This window comes from Moschus berezovskii, chromosome 15, assembly GCF_049115385.1.
Source record: "Moschus berezovskii isolate FMDL1 chromosome 15, NW_MosBer_1.0, whole genome shotgun sequence".
NCBI classification, from domain to species: Eukaryota; Metazoa; Chordata; class Mammalia; order Artiodactyla; family Moschidae; genus Moschus; species Moschus berezovskii.
The window spans coordinates 6,454,163-6,467,035 of record NC_142474.1 but is presented as its reverse complement, the minus strand read 5'-3'; the positions used below and the strand labels follow the sequence as shown (position 1 = coordinate 6,467,035).

At 44.6% G+C, this 12,873-nt stretch overlaps 1 protein-coding gene across 2 annotated transcripts in view; it reads left to right on the top strand.

The window, feature by feature from the left end:
- Nucleotides 1–3,995: 3,995 nt before the first annotated feature.
- Nucleotides 3,996–12,873, top strand: part of CSE1L (chromosome segregation 1 like) — a 36,169-nt gene continuing 27,291 nt past the window's right edge. Inside the window, exon 1 of one of the 2 annotated variants that reach the window (XM_055438698.2) lies at nucleotides 3,996–4,133. The gene's annotated coding sequence lies outside the window, so the exon portion shown is untranslated. Of the gene's footprint in view, nucleotides 4,134–4,575; nucleotides 4,730–12,873 lie in introns of those variants that run through there. The other variant, XM_055438705.2, reaches the window with a different exon arrangement.

The following is a 12,873-nucleotide window of genomic DNA, read 5'->3' as shown; positions in this document are numbered from 1 at the left end:
TGAACTGTGGTGTTGGAGAAGACTCTTTGGAGTCCCTTGGATTGCAAGGAGATCCAACCAGTCCATTCTAAAGGAGATCAATCCTGGGTGTTCATTGGAAGGACTGATGCTAAAGCTGAAACTCCAATACTTTGGCCACCTCATGCGACGAGTTGACTCACTGGAAAAGACTCTGATCCTGGGAAAGGTTGGGGGCGGGAGGAGAAGGGGACGACGGAGAATGAGATGGCTGGATGGCATCACCGACTCTGTGGACATGAGTTTGAGTGAACTCTGGGAGTTGGTGATGGACAGGGAGGCCTGGCGTGCTGTGATTCATGGGGTCGCGGAGTCGGACACGACTGAGCGACTGAACTGAACTGCTGTCCTACCATGGCCACAGGACTGGAAAAGGTCAGTTTTCATTCCAAAGAAAGGCAGTGCCAAAGAATACTCAAACTACTGCACGATTACATTCATCTCACACGCTAGTAAAGTAATGCTCAAAATTCTCCAAGCCAGGCTTCAATAGTACATGAACCGGGAACTTCCAGATGTTCAAGCTGGATTTAGACAAGGAAGAGAAACCAGAGATCAAATTGCCAACATCCACTGGATCATCAAAAAAGCGAGAGAGTTCCAGAGAAACATCTACTTCTACTTTATTGACTATGCCAAAGCCTTTGACTGTGTGGACCACAAAAAACTCTGGGAAATTCTTAAAGAGATAGGAATATCAGACCACCTGACCTGCCTCTTGAGAAATCTGTTTGCAGGTCAGGAAGCAACAGTTAGAACTGGACATGGAACAACAGACTGGTTCCAAATAGGGAAAGGAGCCAATTTAACTTATATGCAGAGTATATCATGAGAAACGCTGGGCTGGAAGAAGGACAAGCTGGAATCAAGATTGCCAGGGGAAATATCAATAACCTCAGATATGCAGATGACACCACCCTTATGGCAGAAAGCAAAGAACTAAAGAGCCTCTTGATGAAAGTGAAAGAGGAGAGTGAAAAAGTTGACTTAAAACTCAACATTCAGAAAACGAAGATCATGGCATCTGGTCCATCACTTCATGGCAAATAGATGGGGAAACAGTGACAGACTTTATTTTTTGAGCTCCAAAATCACTGCAGATGGTGACTGCAGCCATGAAATTAAAAGACACTTGCTCCTTGGAAGAAAAGTTATGACCAACCTAGACAGCATATTAAAAAGGAGAGACATTACTTTACCAACAAAGGTCCGTCTAGTCAAAGCTATGGCTTTTCCAGCAGTCATGTATCGATGTGAGAGTTGGGCTATAAAGAAAGCTAAGTGCCAAAGAATTGATGCTTTTGAACTGTGGTGTTGGAGAAGACTCTTGAGAGTCCCTTGGACTTCAGAGAGATCCAGCCAGTCCATACTAAAGGAAATCAGTCCTGAATATTCATTGGAAGGACTGATGCTGAAGCTGAAACTCCAATACTTTGGCCACCTGATAGGAAGAACTGACTCATTGGAAAAACCTCTGATGCTGGGAAGGATTGAAGGCAAGAGGAGAAGGGGACAACAGAGGACAAGATGGTTGGATGGCATCACCGACTCAATGGACGTGAGTTTCAGTAAACTCCAGGAGTTGGTGATGGACAGGGAGACCTGGTGTGCTGCAGTCCATGGGGTCACAAAGAGTCAGACACAACTGAGCAACTCAACTGAACTGAATGTCCTACCTGGGCTTCCCTGGTGCCTCAGTGGTAAAGAACCCACCTGCAGTACAGGATATGCGGGTTCCATCCCTGGGTCAGGAAGCTCCCCTGGAGAACGAAATGGCAATGCACTCCGGTATCCTTGTCAGGAAAATCCCATGGATAGAGGAGCCTGGAGGACTGCAGTCCATGGGGTCGCAAAAGAGTCAGACATGACTTAGCGACTCAACAATGTCCTAATTAGTGAAAGACCAAAGGCTATTTTTACCATGTGAATTTTCCACCATGTGCCCAAGAAAGAAAGTTGCCTTCATTAAAAAAAAGTGAGAGAGACTTCCCTGGTGGCACAGTGGTTGACTCCCCTCTTCCACTGCAGGGGGCACAGGTTCAGTCCCTGGTGGGGAACTAAGATCCCACATGCCGAGCAGCATACCAAAAGAAAAAAGACGCCAAGATTAAAAATATAATCAATAAAATAAAAGGTAAGAAGCAATCAGACCTGTCTCAGCTTTAGATATCAACACTCTTCTGGATCTCAGCTGGACTTTTAAAAGTGAGGCAAAACCAAACTTAGACTTGTTTTCCAAGCACAATCAGATGTGTCCATGCCTTTCTGAATCCAAATCAAATGTAAGTGTCTTCCACTTTGAAAAAGTCTTTCCATACAGTATATATATAATGTATATACTATTTTACCAGGATTTGGAAAGAAAGAAGACTACATGCATACTGACTTCTTGCTCCTGAAAATGGCTGAATTGTTTTCTTTGGTTTTCAACACAGCAGCAGTTGTAGCAAACCTAAGAGTGTGTGCATGTGGTGAGCGAGGAGGATGGGAATTCCCAGGAATTTTCATGGGTCACCCAGGCCCCACGGAGAGTGGAGAGGGAGGACAAGCCTTTCCATGGCCCACAGACATGATAAAAGTGGCATAGCCTGTGGGCTTCCTACATGCGTGCTAAGTCACCTCAGGTGTGACCAACTCTTTGTGTTCCCCTGACCACGGGATTCTCCAGGAAGAATACTGGAGTGGATTGCCATGCCCTTCTCCAGAGAATCTTCCTGACCCAGGGATTGAACCTGAGTCTCCAGCACTGGCAGGCGGGTTCTTTACTATTAGCGCCACCTAGGAAGCATGGGGTTTCCTACAAAACCTGATAGTCATGCTAGACAGACACAAGATGCCAGCCAGTTTCCTTCCTGATTGGCTCTCAGGGATGAAAAACTGTTAAGTCATCAGGGTTGCTCTCAACCATACTAGAGGAAAATGTCCAGAAAAGCAGACTAATATGACCAAGATGATTGCCTGTACTACTGCTGCAATGGTAGAAATACATCTTTTCCACCAGTGTTCTAATAATGTACACCTTTTGCAATGGACTTCACCTATTTATATACGGCTTTTAATTCAACATTCAGCAAATATTTATTGAACAGTTAGCACCTAACACCTTGTGTTAGGTGCTGGGATACAGCTGTAAATAAGAGAATACCCTTGTTTGAACAGAGTCCTTAGGTATGCAGTTGGGGACAATCGAAAAAAAAGACAATTGCAAGGAGTGATAAATGCTGTGAAGAAAATATAATGGAGCTAGGGCCACCAAATAAAATATTGGACACCTGGTTATGTGTGAATTTCAGATAGACACTGTTTTTTTGGTTTTTTTTTAGTGAAAGTAGGTTCCATGCGATATAGGTAGGGGGCTACATCATCTGGCCCCTGCAGATCTAACTCCTTCTCCTGATATGCTCCACTTTATTTGTTAAGCCCCAGTGTAGCCGGGTCCTGCCTCAGAGCCTTTGCTATTAGCATCCCCTCTTCCTGGAAAGCTCTGCAGGCTAATCCACAGCTGTCTTTTTGTTGAACTTCAGGTCACTTGTTTAGAGGTCTCCTCTGGCCATCCCCTTGACAATCTACGTCACTGCCTGCCGTATCATTGTGTTCCAGTCTTCTCACAGCACCTGTCAAATCTGAAAAAATCTTGTTTATTCCTTTCCTCTCTTTAAAACAAGCTCCACGAGGGGCAGAAAAGTTCTCTTCTATCAGAGATGCTTTGGCCATGACTTTGGACAGTTCCTTCGATAGTTGTATAAGACCCACTAGATACCTGACTCAAGCCCTGACATCAAAAGAGGGCACAATTCAGCGGACACACGCCGCATGTGTGCCCTTCTCAGAACCGTGAGAGGGATGCCCACTAGCGCGGTCAAAGAGCATTGCCCCGCGTGACGTCAGCCCCCTCAGAGCGGGGCCGTGATTGGTGATTGGAATCTGGGAGGAGCCGAGCACCCTTGGCCCCGCCCCTTACTCGGCCCCTTGGACGCATGCGCCCCGGCTGCAGCCTCCCTGCCGCGCCATTTTGCCGGGGTTTGAATGTGAGGTGTGGAGCGGTGGTAGGAGTGGAGACTGCCGGCTACGGTCCGTGACTGGGCTTCTCTTCTCCGTTCCCGCGTCCCCACGAGGTGAGGTGCAGGCCTGCACGGCCTGGTATCGGGGCCTCTCGGGACCCGGCTGGGGGAGGGTGGAGGCGCTCCCTGCGCTTCCGAACGCTGGGAAGCCAGGACCGCGCCTCCGGGCGAGAGCGGAATATTGGCCCGTGTCTGGCGAAGCGCCTGGGGGCAGGGGCTTCGCCTTCGCGTCTCGCTTCCCCTGGCGGCATTCCAGGTCTGAGGTGCAGGCTCGGTAAGCAACCCCACCCCCGCCCGGGCCTGTGAGGAGCGAGAGCGGCCCGGGCGAGGCCTAGCCCGGGCGGCGCGAGCGCCCGCCTCTTCGTCCCCAGCGCCGCGCTGATTGGCCGCGCTCTCGGGGCGGCCTGCTCTGATTGGTCGCACCCGCGCGTCCGTTCTCGGCGCGCCCGGCCGCCCGCAGCGTGAGGCGAGTGCGGCTGCGGGGCCTGGCCGGCAGCGGGGCGGGCGTACGAGCCGCCGCCGCCACCCTGGGCCTCCCTTTCCCGTTAGGGCGGCGGCGGTGGTTGCGGAGCGCCACACCGCCGAGGGCTTCGGTCTCCGCGACTGTGAAACGGGCCCGGTGATCTCACTTTGCTGAGTTGCTCGTGAGGGTAAGACTGTGGTCTGTTCCCCCGAAGGGGTCCGCTCACCTGTCGGGTGACCCAGGGCCCGCCTCTTGAGGGAACACCTACGCTGTGGTAGTTCGGAGCGTTGGGATTCAGCTTAGGAACGGGAAGGGCTGGGTTCGTTTCCAGATTTAACCCCTCCTTAGGGCTGGTCACTTCGTCTCTCCGAGTCTCCACTTCCTCATCTGGAAAAGCGGGGTTGAAAACATCTGCCTCGTAAAGTGGCTGCGGGTCCCCTGAGTTACTGCCCTGGTTTACCAAGCCCCGTGTGGGGTGACTGTTGTCCGGCTTTCCCACCCACCTCTTCTTGACCACTGTAGCCATGCTGCTTACGTTTTCTTTTCCTTACATGTTCCGAGCGCATGTCCTCCAGAAAGCGTTCGGACGCGCCTTTCGTTTGCTTGGACGTGCCAGCAGCAGATCTTTGCACGGCTGGTTCCCTGTCCTTCAGGTTTCACTCACATTACACCTTTTTTTGACCAACCTTTCAAAGGATCTCTTTGAACTAATCACTCTAGTTTTATTTACTTAATAGTTTTTTGTTGTTTTTTTTGTATCATGTTCTAGAATCACTAATAGTTTACTTGGTGGTTGTGTTTTTCAAATTTCAAAGCCTGGTACCTTACCTGTCTTGTTGCTGCTGTAAGCGGATGGCCAGTGCTTGCCACATGGTAGATGCACAAGTATTATTCCTCGCAATAGTAATGCACGGAAAGGGACTTTTTACTCTTGGATCCTACCAGTGTTCTTTTTCTCCTCCGCTTGGAGCACCATAGTGAAGATTCTGGTCCTTTTTTGTGTGTCTCCATTTTTCACATAATTCGTGGGACTGGATCTACCCAGCCTCTTACTTCTTAAGACCCTATATCTTTCATTTCTTTACACCAGTGCAGGGGAATTCTTTCTTTCCTTCACTTTGATTTTTGCTGGTTGGGAGCTAGGATAGAGGAGAACTATTTTCTGTACAGTATTAGATAGGTTTGGGGGCAGTTCTCTACCTTTGGTATTAATTTGTTCCTTTATTCATTTAATAACTTGATAAATGACTTCATTTAATCCACTTAATCTCTTTGAATACAGTGAAATTTATCTTTTTTGCCTCAAACAAAATGGACAGAGTTCCTTCCCTTGGGGAGCTTATATTCTAGTGGGGGAAAGAAACAAGATTACAAATAAATGACTTAAATAATTCCAGACAAGTGCTGTCACTTGAAGGCGACTTCTCTGAGGAGGTGGCATTTGAGCTGAGACAAGCTATGGAAAATGAGGGAACAGAACATTCCAGGCAGAGAGAATAGAAAGTACAAAGGGTTCAAGGAAAATCGAGCTTTCACAGAGTAGTATGTGAAGGGACAGGTATCTAGAGGTCAGATCACATCGGGCTTTGTAAACAATATAAAAAGTTTGGGTCTGCATCTCAGTGGTACCTTCCTGTGATTAGAAAGCAGAGGGTGGACTGAGGTGTCGCAGTGTGTTCTTAATGGTGTTGTGCGCCACATAGTTTTCATTTATTGGATCTCTCTCCCTTCCCCCAGATGTAGGGCCTCTGGAGTGGTTCTCTAATGAAGAGAAAATATTTTCAGGAAAAGGCATACATCTTGGGTCAACTTATGTCACAGATGTCTGTGTGGTGGCCTTGGAAAGCAAAGCTTTTATTCCAAATGTCTTCATCTGTAATTGAGGACCTCTGAGAAGAGGCTAGACTTAGGTCCAGCCAGTCTTTAACAAAAAGTCTGGCATAATTGATTTATTGTGGTACATAAAGCGAAAGTCACTCATTCGTGTCCAACTCTTTGTGACCCCGTGGACTGTAGAGTCCATGGAATTCTCCAGGCCAGAGCACTGGAGTGGGTAGCTGTTCCCTTCTTCAGGGGATTTTCTCAACCCAGGGATTGAACCCAGGTCTCCTGTATTGCAGGCAGATTCTTTACCAACTGATCCACCAGGGAAGCGCATTATGGTACATATTTTTCATGTATTTTTTGGTAGAGCTTTCCAAAAATAGCTCAGTGGAGAAGTAAAGTATCAGCCTTCATTTAAAGGCAAAAGAGTGAATTTTTTCATTTCTAGTTTGTCTTTAAAGTCAATAATGCTTTTTACATTTATATATTGAACGTATTTCAGAATGTCATTGTACCTCCACCTCTGGCAAATAAAGATAACTAGACCTTGATCTTGCTGATGTATTGTGAATACCTGTGGAGTATTCTCTTACCTGATTTGTCATATTTTTGCAAATCAGGGCTAAACTTACAATCTGGGTTTATAGACACTGTCACTGAGGAGACAGAAAAGGGATTTTTGGACAAACATTTAGTCCCTTAACATTAACGATATAAGGTTCATATAGTATTTTAACTTTCAGGGGTTGTAGCATGCATGTTTATATTCCTCCACCACCACACACACATGCACATAGTTCCCCCCATACACTTTTTTTTTAATCTGGCACTTCAGCTTTGCCGTTTCGTGGGGGTCACTGTTGTGTGCTCTTTGAGTTGGTTGGCTCCAGCCCTTCTTGTCTCTCAGTTAGTTGACTGAATAAATGTGAAGAATGGTAGTGCTTTTTGATGGGGGGAGAAAGGTCAATAAAGGGTATGTAGCTTTTGAAAATCGGAGCACAAATACGTAGTAGGTGCTCTTCACTGTTCTAAGACTCTAGGGAGAGGGCGGTGAACAAAACACAAAGTCCTTGCTCCCGTGTTGCCAACAGTCTAATGGAGGGAGAAGCGTAGTAAACAAGAAAGCAGTTTATAGGCCTGATAAAATTTACTTGGAAAAGCAGAATCAGAGAATGGAGAGCGACTGAGCTGGATGCTGGTTTAGATAGGATGGTCCAGGACAGCATCTCAAAAAAGAAGTGACATTTGAAAAGAGACCCGAATGAAGCAGGGAGTGAACTACAAAGCTGTCTAAGGGCAGAACTGTCTAGGCGGAGGAGATCCTAAGTCCTAACCCCCAAAATAAGCAATGGCAAATATGAACAATAATACAGGATAAAGTTCAAACTCCCATCTTCTTTGAAGCATTTTTGAATGAACAGAAACTAATTATGTCAGTATGTTGGTCACTGAGTTCCTACGTTATGTCAGGCTTGCTAATAACTGATGCTCAGAGAATAGTCTCCAATCCAGACTGGATCCATGTTTTAGCCAGTTGACTGACATATTAGCTTATCCATTAGTTCATGCGGCAAATGCTTAGTGAATACTGTGTGCCAGGCAATGTTGAAGGTGCTGGGCTACAGAGATGAGCAAGACCTACAAAGTCCCTGCCCCAGGGAGTTTACAAATAAGAGATAGCAAGTTGAAGGTATCTCAGGTGAGAATAAGTGCTGTGAACAGTGCAACAGGGATGAAGTAGAGGATGGTTGTGGAAGGCTTTTTTGAGGAGTTGACAGTGGGCTGGATGATGCCTGATGTCAAATTAGAAGGAAAGGTTATTAGAGTCAGGGAGAACTCTCGTCTGGTTTGAGGAACAAAAGAAGGCTTTGGCAGCTGGAACATAATCAGCAAGAAGGTCGGAGATTAGGTTGACAGGTGCCAGCTTGCATGGGACTCTCATGAAGAAAGTTAGTAAAATGTAGATTTATTAAGGAGTGTATTTGAATTTTAAACTCAGCAAAATAGGTTCAGTTAACCTCTGTAATCCCCTGAACACACATGCTGCCTTGTGTAAATCCCAAAAGGTAGAATAATTTGCATGTAGCAAAGACATTTTTTTTTTTAGCTCATACATACTGATGTAAACGGTTTTCCTTGGCAACAGCAAACTTCCATGTTTTCATAACAGATTCAGCATTTCAACACAGAAAAAAGAATGGGAAATAAATTGATTAAATCACTGCTTTCTGGCCACAATAAAGTGGTTCTGTGGCCAGGCTCTAGAGGAAGCTCTGGAGTAAACAACGTTAAATGGATAACTTACTCTTTGGTTCTTGAAGCTTTTAAAGTCCATCTCCAAAAGAGGGTGAATATGATGCATAACTTTTTCCCAACCTTTGGTGTAAAAAACAGGAAGAGTTGCTTCTCAGTAAATTGTGTGTGTGCTTGAGTGTGATATAGTGGTTTGCCCTGGATCAAAGGAAGTGAATATATATAAGTGGTGGAGTCTACCAAAACAGCCAGAATGTTGACTTCCCTTGTTGTAAAAACGAGTGTGTTGAGGAGAATACAGATAGCTTCAAAGATTGGTCTCCTTAGAAGGCTGTGGTTTCTGGCTGTGGAGGAGTACTCTTCACAACCTCAGCATTAGCTGTAGCCCTTTCAGTTCAGTTCAGTTCAGTTCAGTCGCGCAGTCGTGTCCGACTCTCCGCGACCCCATAAATCACAGCACGCCAGGCCTCCCTGTCCATCTCCAACTCCCAGAGTTCACTCAAACTCATGTCCACAGAGTCGGTGATGCCATCCAGCCATCTCATTCTCTGTTGTCCCCTTCTTCTCCCGCCCCCAACCTTTGCCAGCATCAGAGTCTTTTCCAGTGAGTCAACTCGTTGCATGAGGTGGCCAAAGTACTGCAGTTTCAGCTTTAGCATCAGTCCTTCCAATGAACACCCAGGATTGATCTCCTTTAGAATGGACTGGTTGGATCTCCTTGCAGTACAAGGGACTCTCAAGAGTCTTCTCCAACACCACAGTTCAAAAGCATCAATTCTTCGGCGATCAGCTTTCTTCACAGTCCAACTCTCACATGACCACGGGAAAAACCATAGCCTTGACTAGACGGACCTTGGTTGGCAAAGTAATGTCTCTGCTTTTTAATATACTATTAAGGTTGGTCATAACTTTCCTTCCAAGGAGTAAGCGTCTTTTAATTTCATGGCTGCAATCAGCATCTGCAGTGATTTTGGAGCCCAAAAAGATAAAGTCTGACAGTGTTTCCACTGTTCCCCCATCTATTTCCCATGAAGTGATGGGACCAGAAGCCATGATTGTTTTCTGAATGTTGAGCTTCAAGCCAACCTTTTCACTCTCCTCTTTCACTTTCATCAAGAGGCTTTTGAGTTCCTCTTCACTTTCTGCCATAAGGGTGGTGTCATCTGCATATCTGAGGTTATTGATATTTCTTCCAGCAATCTTGATTCCGGCTTGTGCTTCTTCCAGCCCAGCGTTCCTCATGATGTACTCTGTAGCCCTTTAGAAAGCCTATTAATCATTTGTAATAGATGTGGATTTTTTTGGTTAGTCATAGCATGTTCTGTGATTTATATTTAGTTTTAAGCTTTAAATATTTGAAAAGTTTCTTTTTATTGAGATATAATTAATAAGTAACATTGTTAATTTCAGGTGCACAACATAATGGTTTGATGTGTGTATATTGTGAAATGATCACAATAAACCTAGTTAATTAACGTCCATCATCACACATAATTACAGTTTGTCTTTTGTGTTCTGAACTTTTAGGATTTACTGTCCTAGTAACTTTCAAATATACAACACGCTGCTATTAACTGGAGTCTCTGTGTTGAACATTGCATCCTTGTAATTTATGTATTTATTTCGTAACTGGAGGTTTGTACCTTTCTACCCACCTTCATCCATTTGCCCCTGCCATGCAGTCAACCACCAATCTGTTTTTTTTTAAACCAATCTGTTGTTTTGCCATGCCCCCACTAATCTGTTTTTTTGTTATTGTTTTGCCACAGCATGTCGGACAGATAGAAGCCATGCCTCCTGCATTGGTAGGCAGAGTCTTAGTCACTGGACCACTGAGGAAGTTCCCTAATCTGCTCTTTTTATCTATGAATTTTTGTTTTTAAGATTCCACGTAGAAACATGATCATGTGGTATTTTAGTTCAGTCGCGCAGTCCTGTCCAACTCTGCAAGCCCATGGACTGTGCATGCTAGGCTTCCCTGTTCATCACTAACTCCTGGAGCTTACTCAAACTCATGTCCGTCGCGTCAGTGATGCCATCCAACCATCTCATCCTCTGCCGTCCCCTTCTCCTGCCTTCAATCTTTGCTAGCATCAGGGTCTTTTCCAATGAGTCAGTTCTCTTTGCATCAGGTGGCCAAAGTATTGGAGTTTCAGCTTCAACATCAGTCCTTCCAATGGATGTTCGGGATTGATTTCCTTTAGGATGGACTGCTTGGATCTCCTTGCAGTCCAAGGGACTCTCAAGAGTCTTCTCCAGCCCCACAGTTCAAAAGCATCAGTGCTCAGCTTTCTTTATAGTCCAACTCTCGCATCCATACGTGACTACTGGGAAAAACCATAGCTTTGACTAGACAGACCTTTGTTGGCAAAGTAGTGTCTCTGCTTTTTGATATGCTGTCCAGGTTGGTCATAGCTTTTCTTCCAAGGAGCAAGATTCTTTTAATTTCATGACTGCAGTGATTTTGGAGCCCAAAAAAATAAAGTCTCTCACTGTTTCCACTGTTTTCCCATCTATTTGCCATGAAGTGATGGACCAGATGCCATGATCTTAGTTTTCTGAATGTTGTGTTTTAAGCCAGCTTTTTCACTCTCCTCTTTCACTTTGATCAAGAGGCTCTTTAGTTCTTCTTTGCTTTCTGCCATAAGGGTGGTGTCATCTGCATATCTGAGGTTACTGGTATTTCTCCTCGCAATCTTGATTTTAGTGTGTGCTTCATCCAGCCCTGCATTTTGCATCATGTATTCTGCATATGAGTTAAATAAACAGGGTAACAGTATACAGCCTTGACATACTCCTTTCCTGATTTGGAACCAGTCTGTTGTTCCATGTCCAGTTCTAACTTTTGCCTCTTGACCTGCATATAGATTTCTCATGAGACAGGTCAGGTGGTCTGGTATTCCCATCTTTTGAAGAATTTTCCACAGTTTGTTGTGATCCACACAGTCAAAGACTTTGGCATAGTCAATAAAGCAGGAGTGGATATTTTTTCTGGAACTCTGTTGCTATTTCGATGATCCAACGGATGTTAGCAATTTGATCTCTGGTTCCTCTGCCTTTTCTAAATCCAGCATGAACATCTGGAAGTTGATGGTTCATATACTATTGAAGCCTGGCTTGGAGAATGTTGAGCATTACTTTGCTAGCATGTGAGATGAGTGCAATTGTGTGGTAGTTTGAACATTCTTTGGCATTGCCTTTCTTTGGGATTGGAATGAAAATTGACCTTTTCCAGTCCTATGGCCACTGCTGAATTTTCCAAATTTGCTGGCATATTGAGTGCAGCACTTTAACAGCATCTTCTTTTAGGATTTGAAATAGCTCAAATGGAATTCCATCACCTCCACTAGCTTTGTTCGTAGTTTTTTTGTTTCCTAAGGCCCCTCCAGGATGTCTGACTCTAGGTGAGTGGTCACACCATCGTGATTATCTGGGTCATGAAGATCTTTTCTGTACACTTCTTTTGTATATTCTTGTCACCTCTTATCAATACCTTCTGCTTCTGTTAGGTCCATACCATTTCTGTCTTTTTTTGTGTCCATTTTTGCACTAAATAGTCCCTTGGTAGCTCTGATTTTCTTGAAGAGATCTCTAGTCTGTGGTATTTATGTATCATTTATTTCACTTAGTGTACTGCCCTTAGAATCCATCCATGTTGTCAAAAATGGCAGGGGTTTCCCTTTTTGTGTGTGGCTGGATAATATTCCATTCTGTATGTATACTGCATTGCATTATCCATCAATGGATGCTTAGGTTGCTTCCATGTGTTGACTGTTGTTAATAATGCTGCAATGAACAGCAGTCAACGGGAGTACAGATATCTCTTTCAGTTAGAATTTTCATTTCCTTCAGATAAATACCTAGCAGTTGAATAGCTGGAGCATGTGGTCATTCTGTTTTTAGTTTTTTGAGGAACCTCCATACTTACTTCCATAGTGGCTGCACCAATTTACATTCCCACCAACAGGGTACCAGGGTTTCCTTTTCTCCCCATCCTTGCCAAATGCTTGTTATTTCTTGTCTTTTTTATTACAGTCATTCTAACAGGTGTGGAATGATAATCTCATTGTGGTTTTGATTTGCATTCCCTTGTGTTTAGTTATGTTGAGCACCTTTTCATATTTTCCTTGGAAAAATGTCTATTCAGTTCCTCTGCCCATTTTTCAGTTGGACTCTTTTTTTTCTGAGTTGTATGAGTTGAGTTGTTGTTTGTTTTTTTGTTTTTTTTTTTAATTTTTTATGTTTTGGATATTA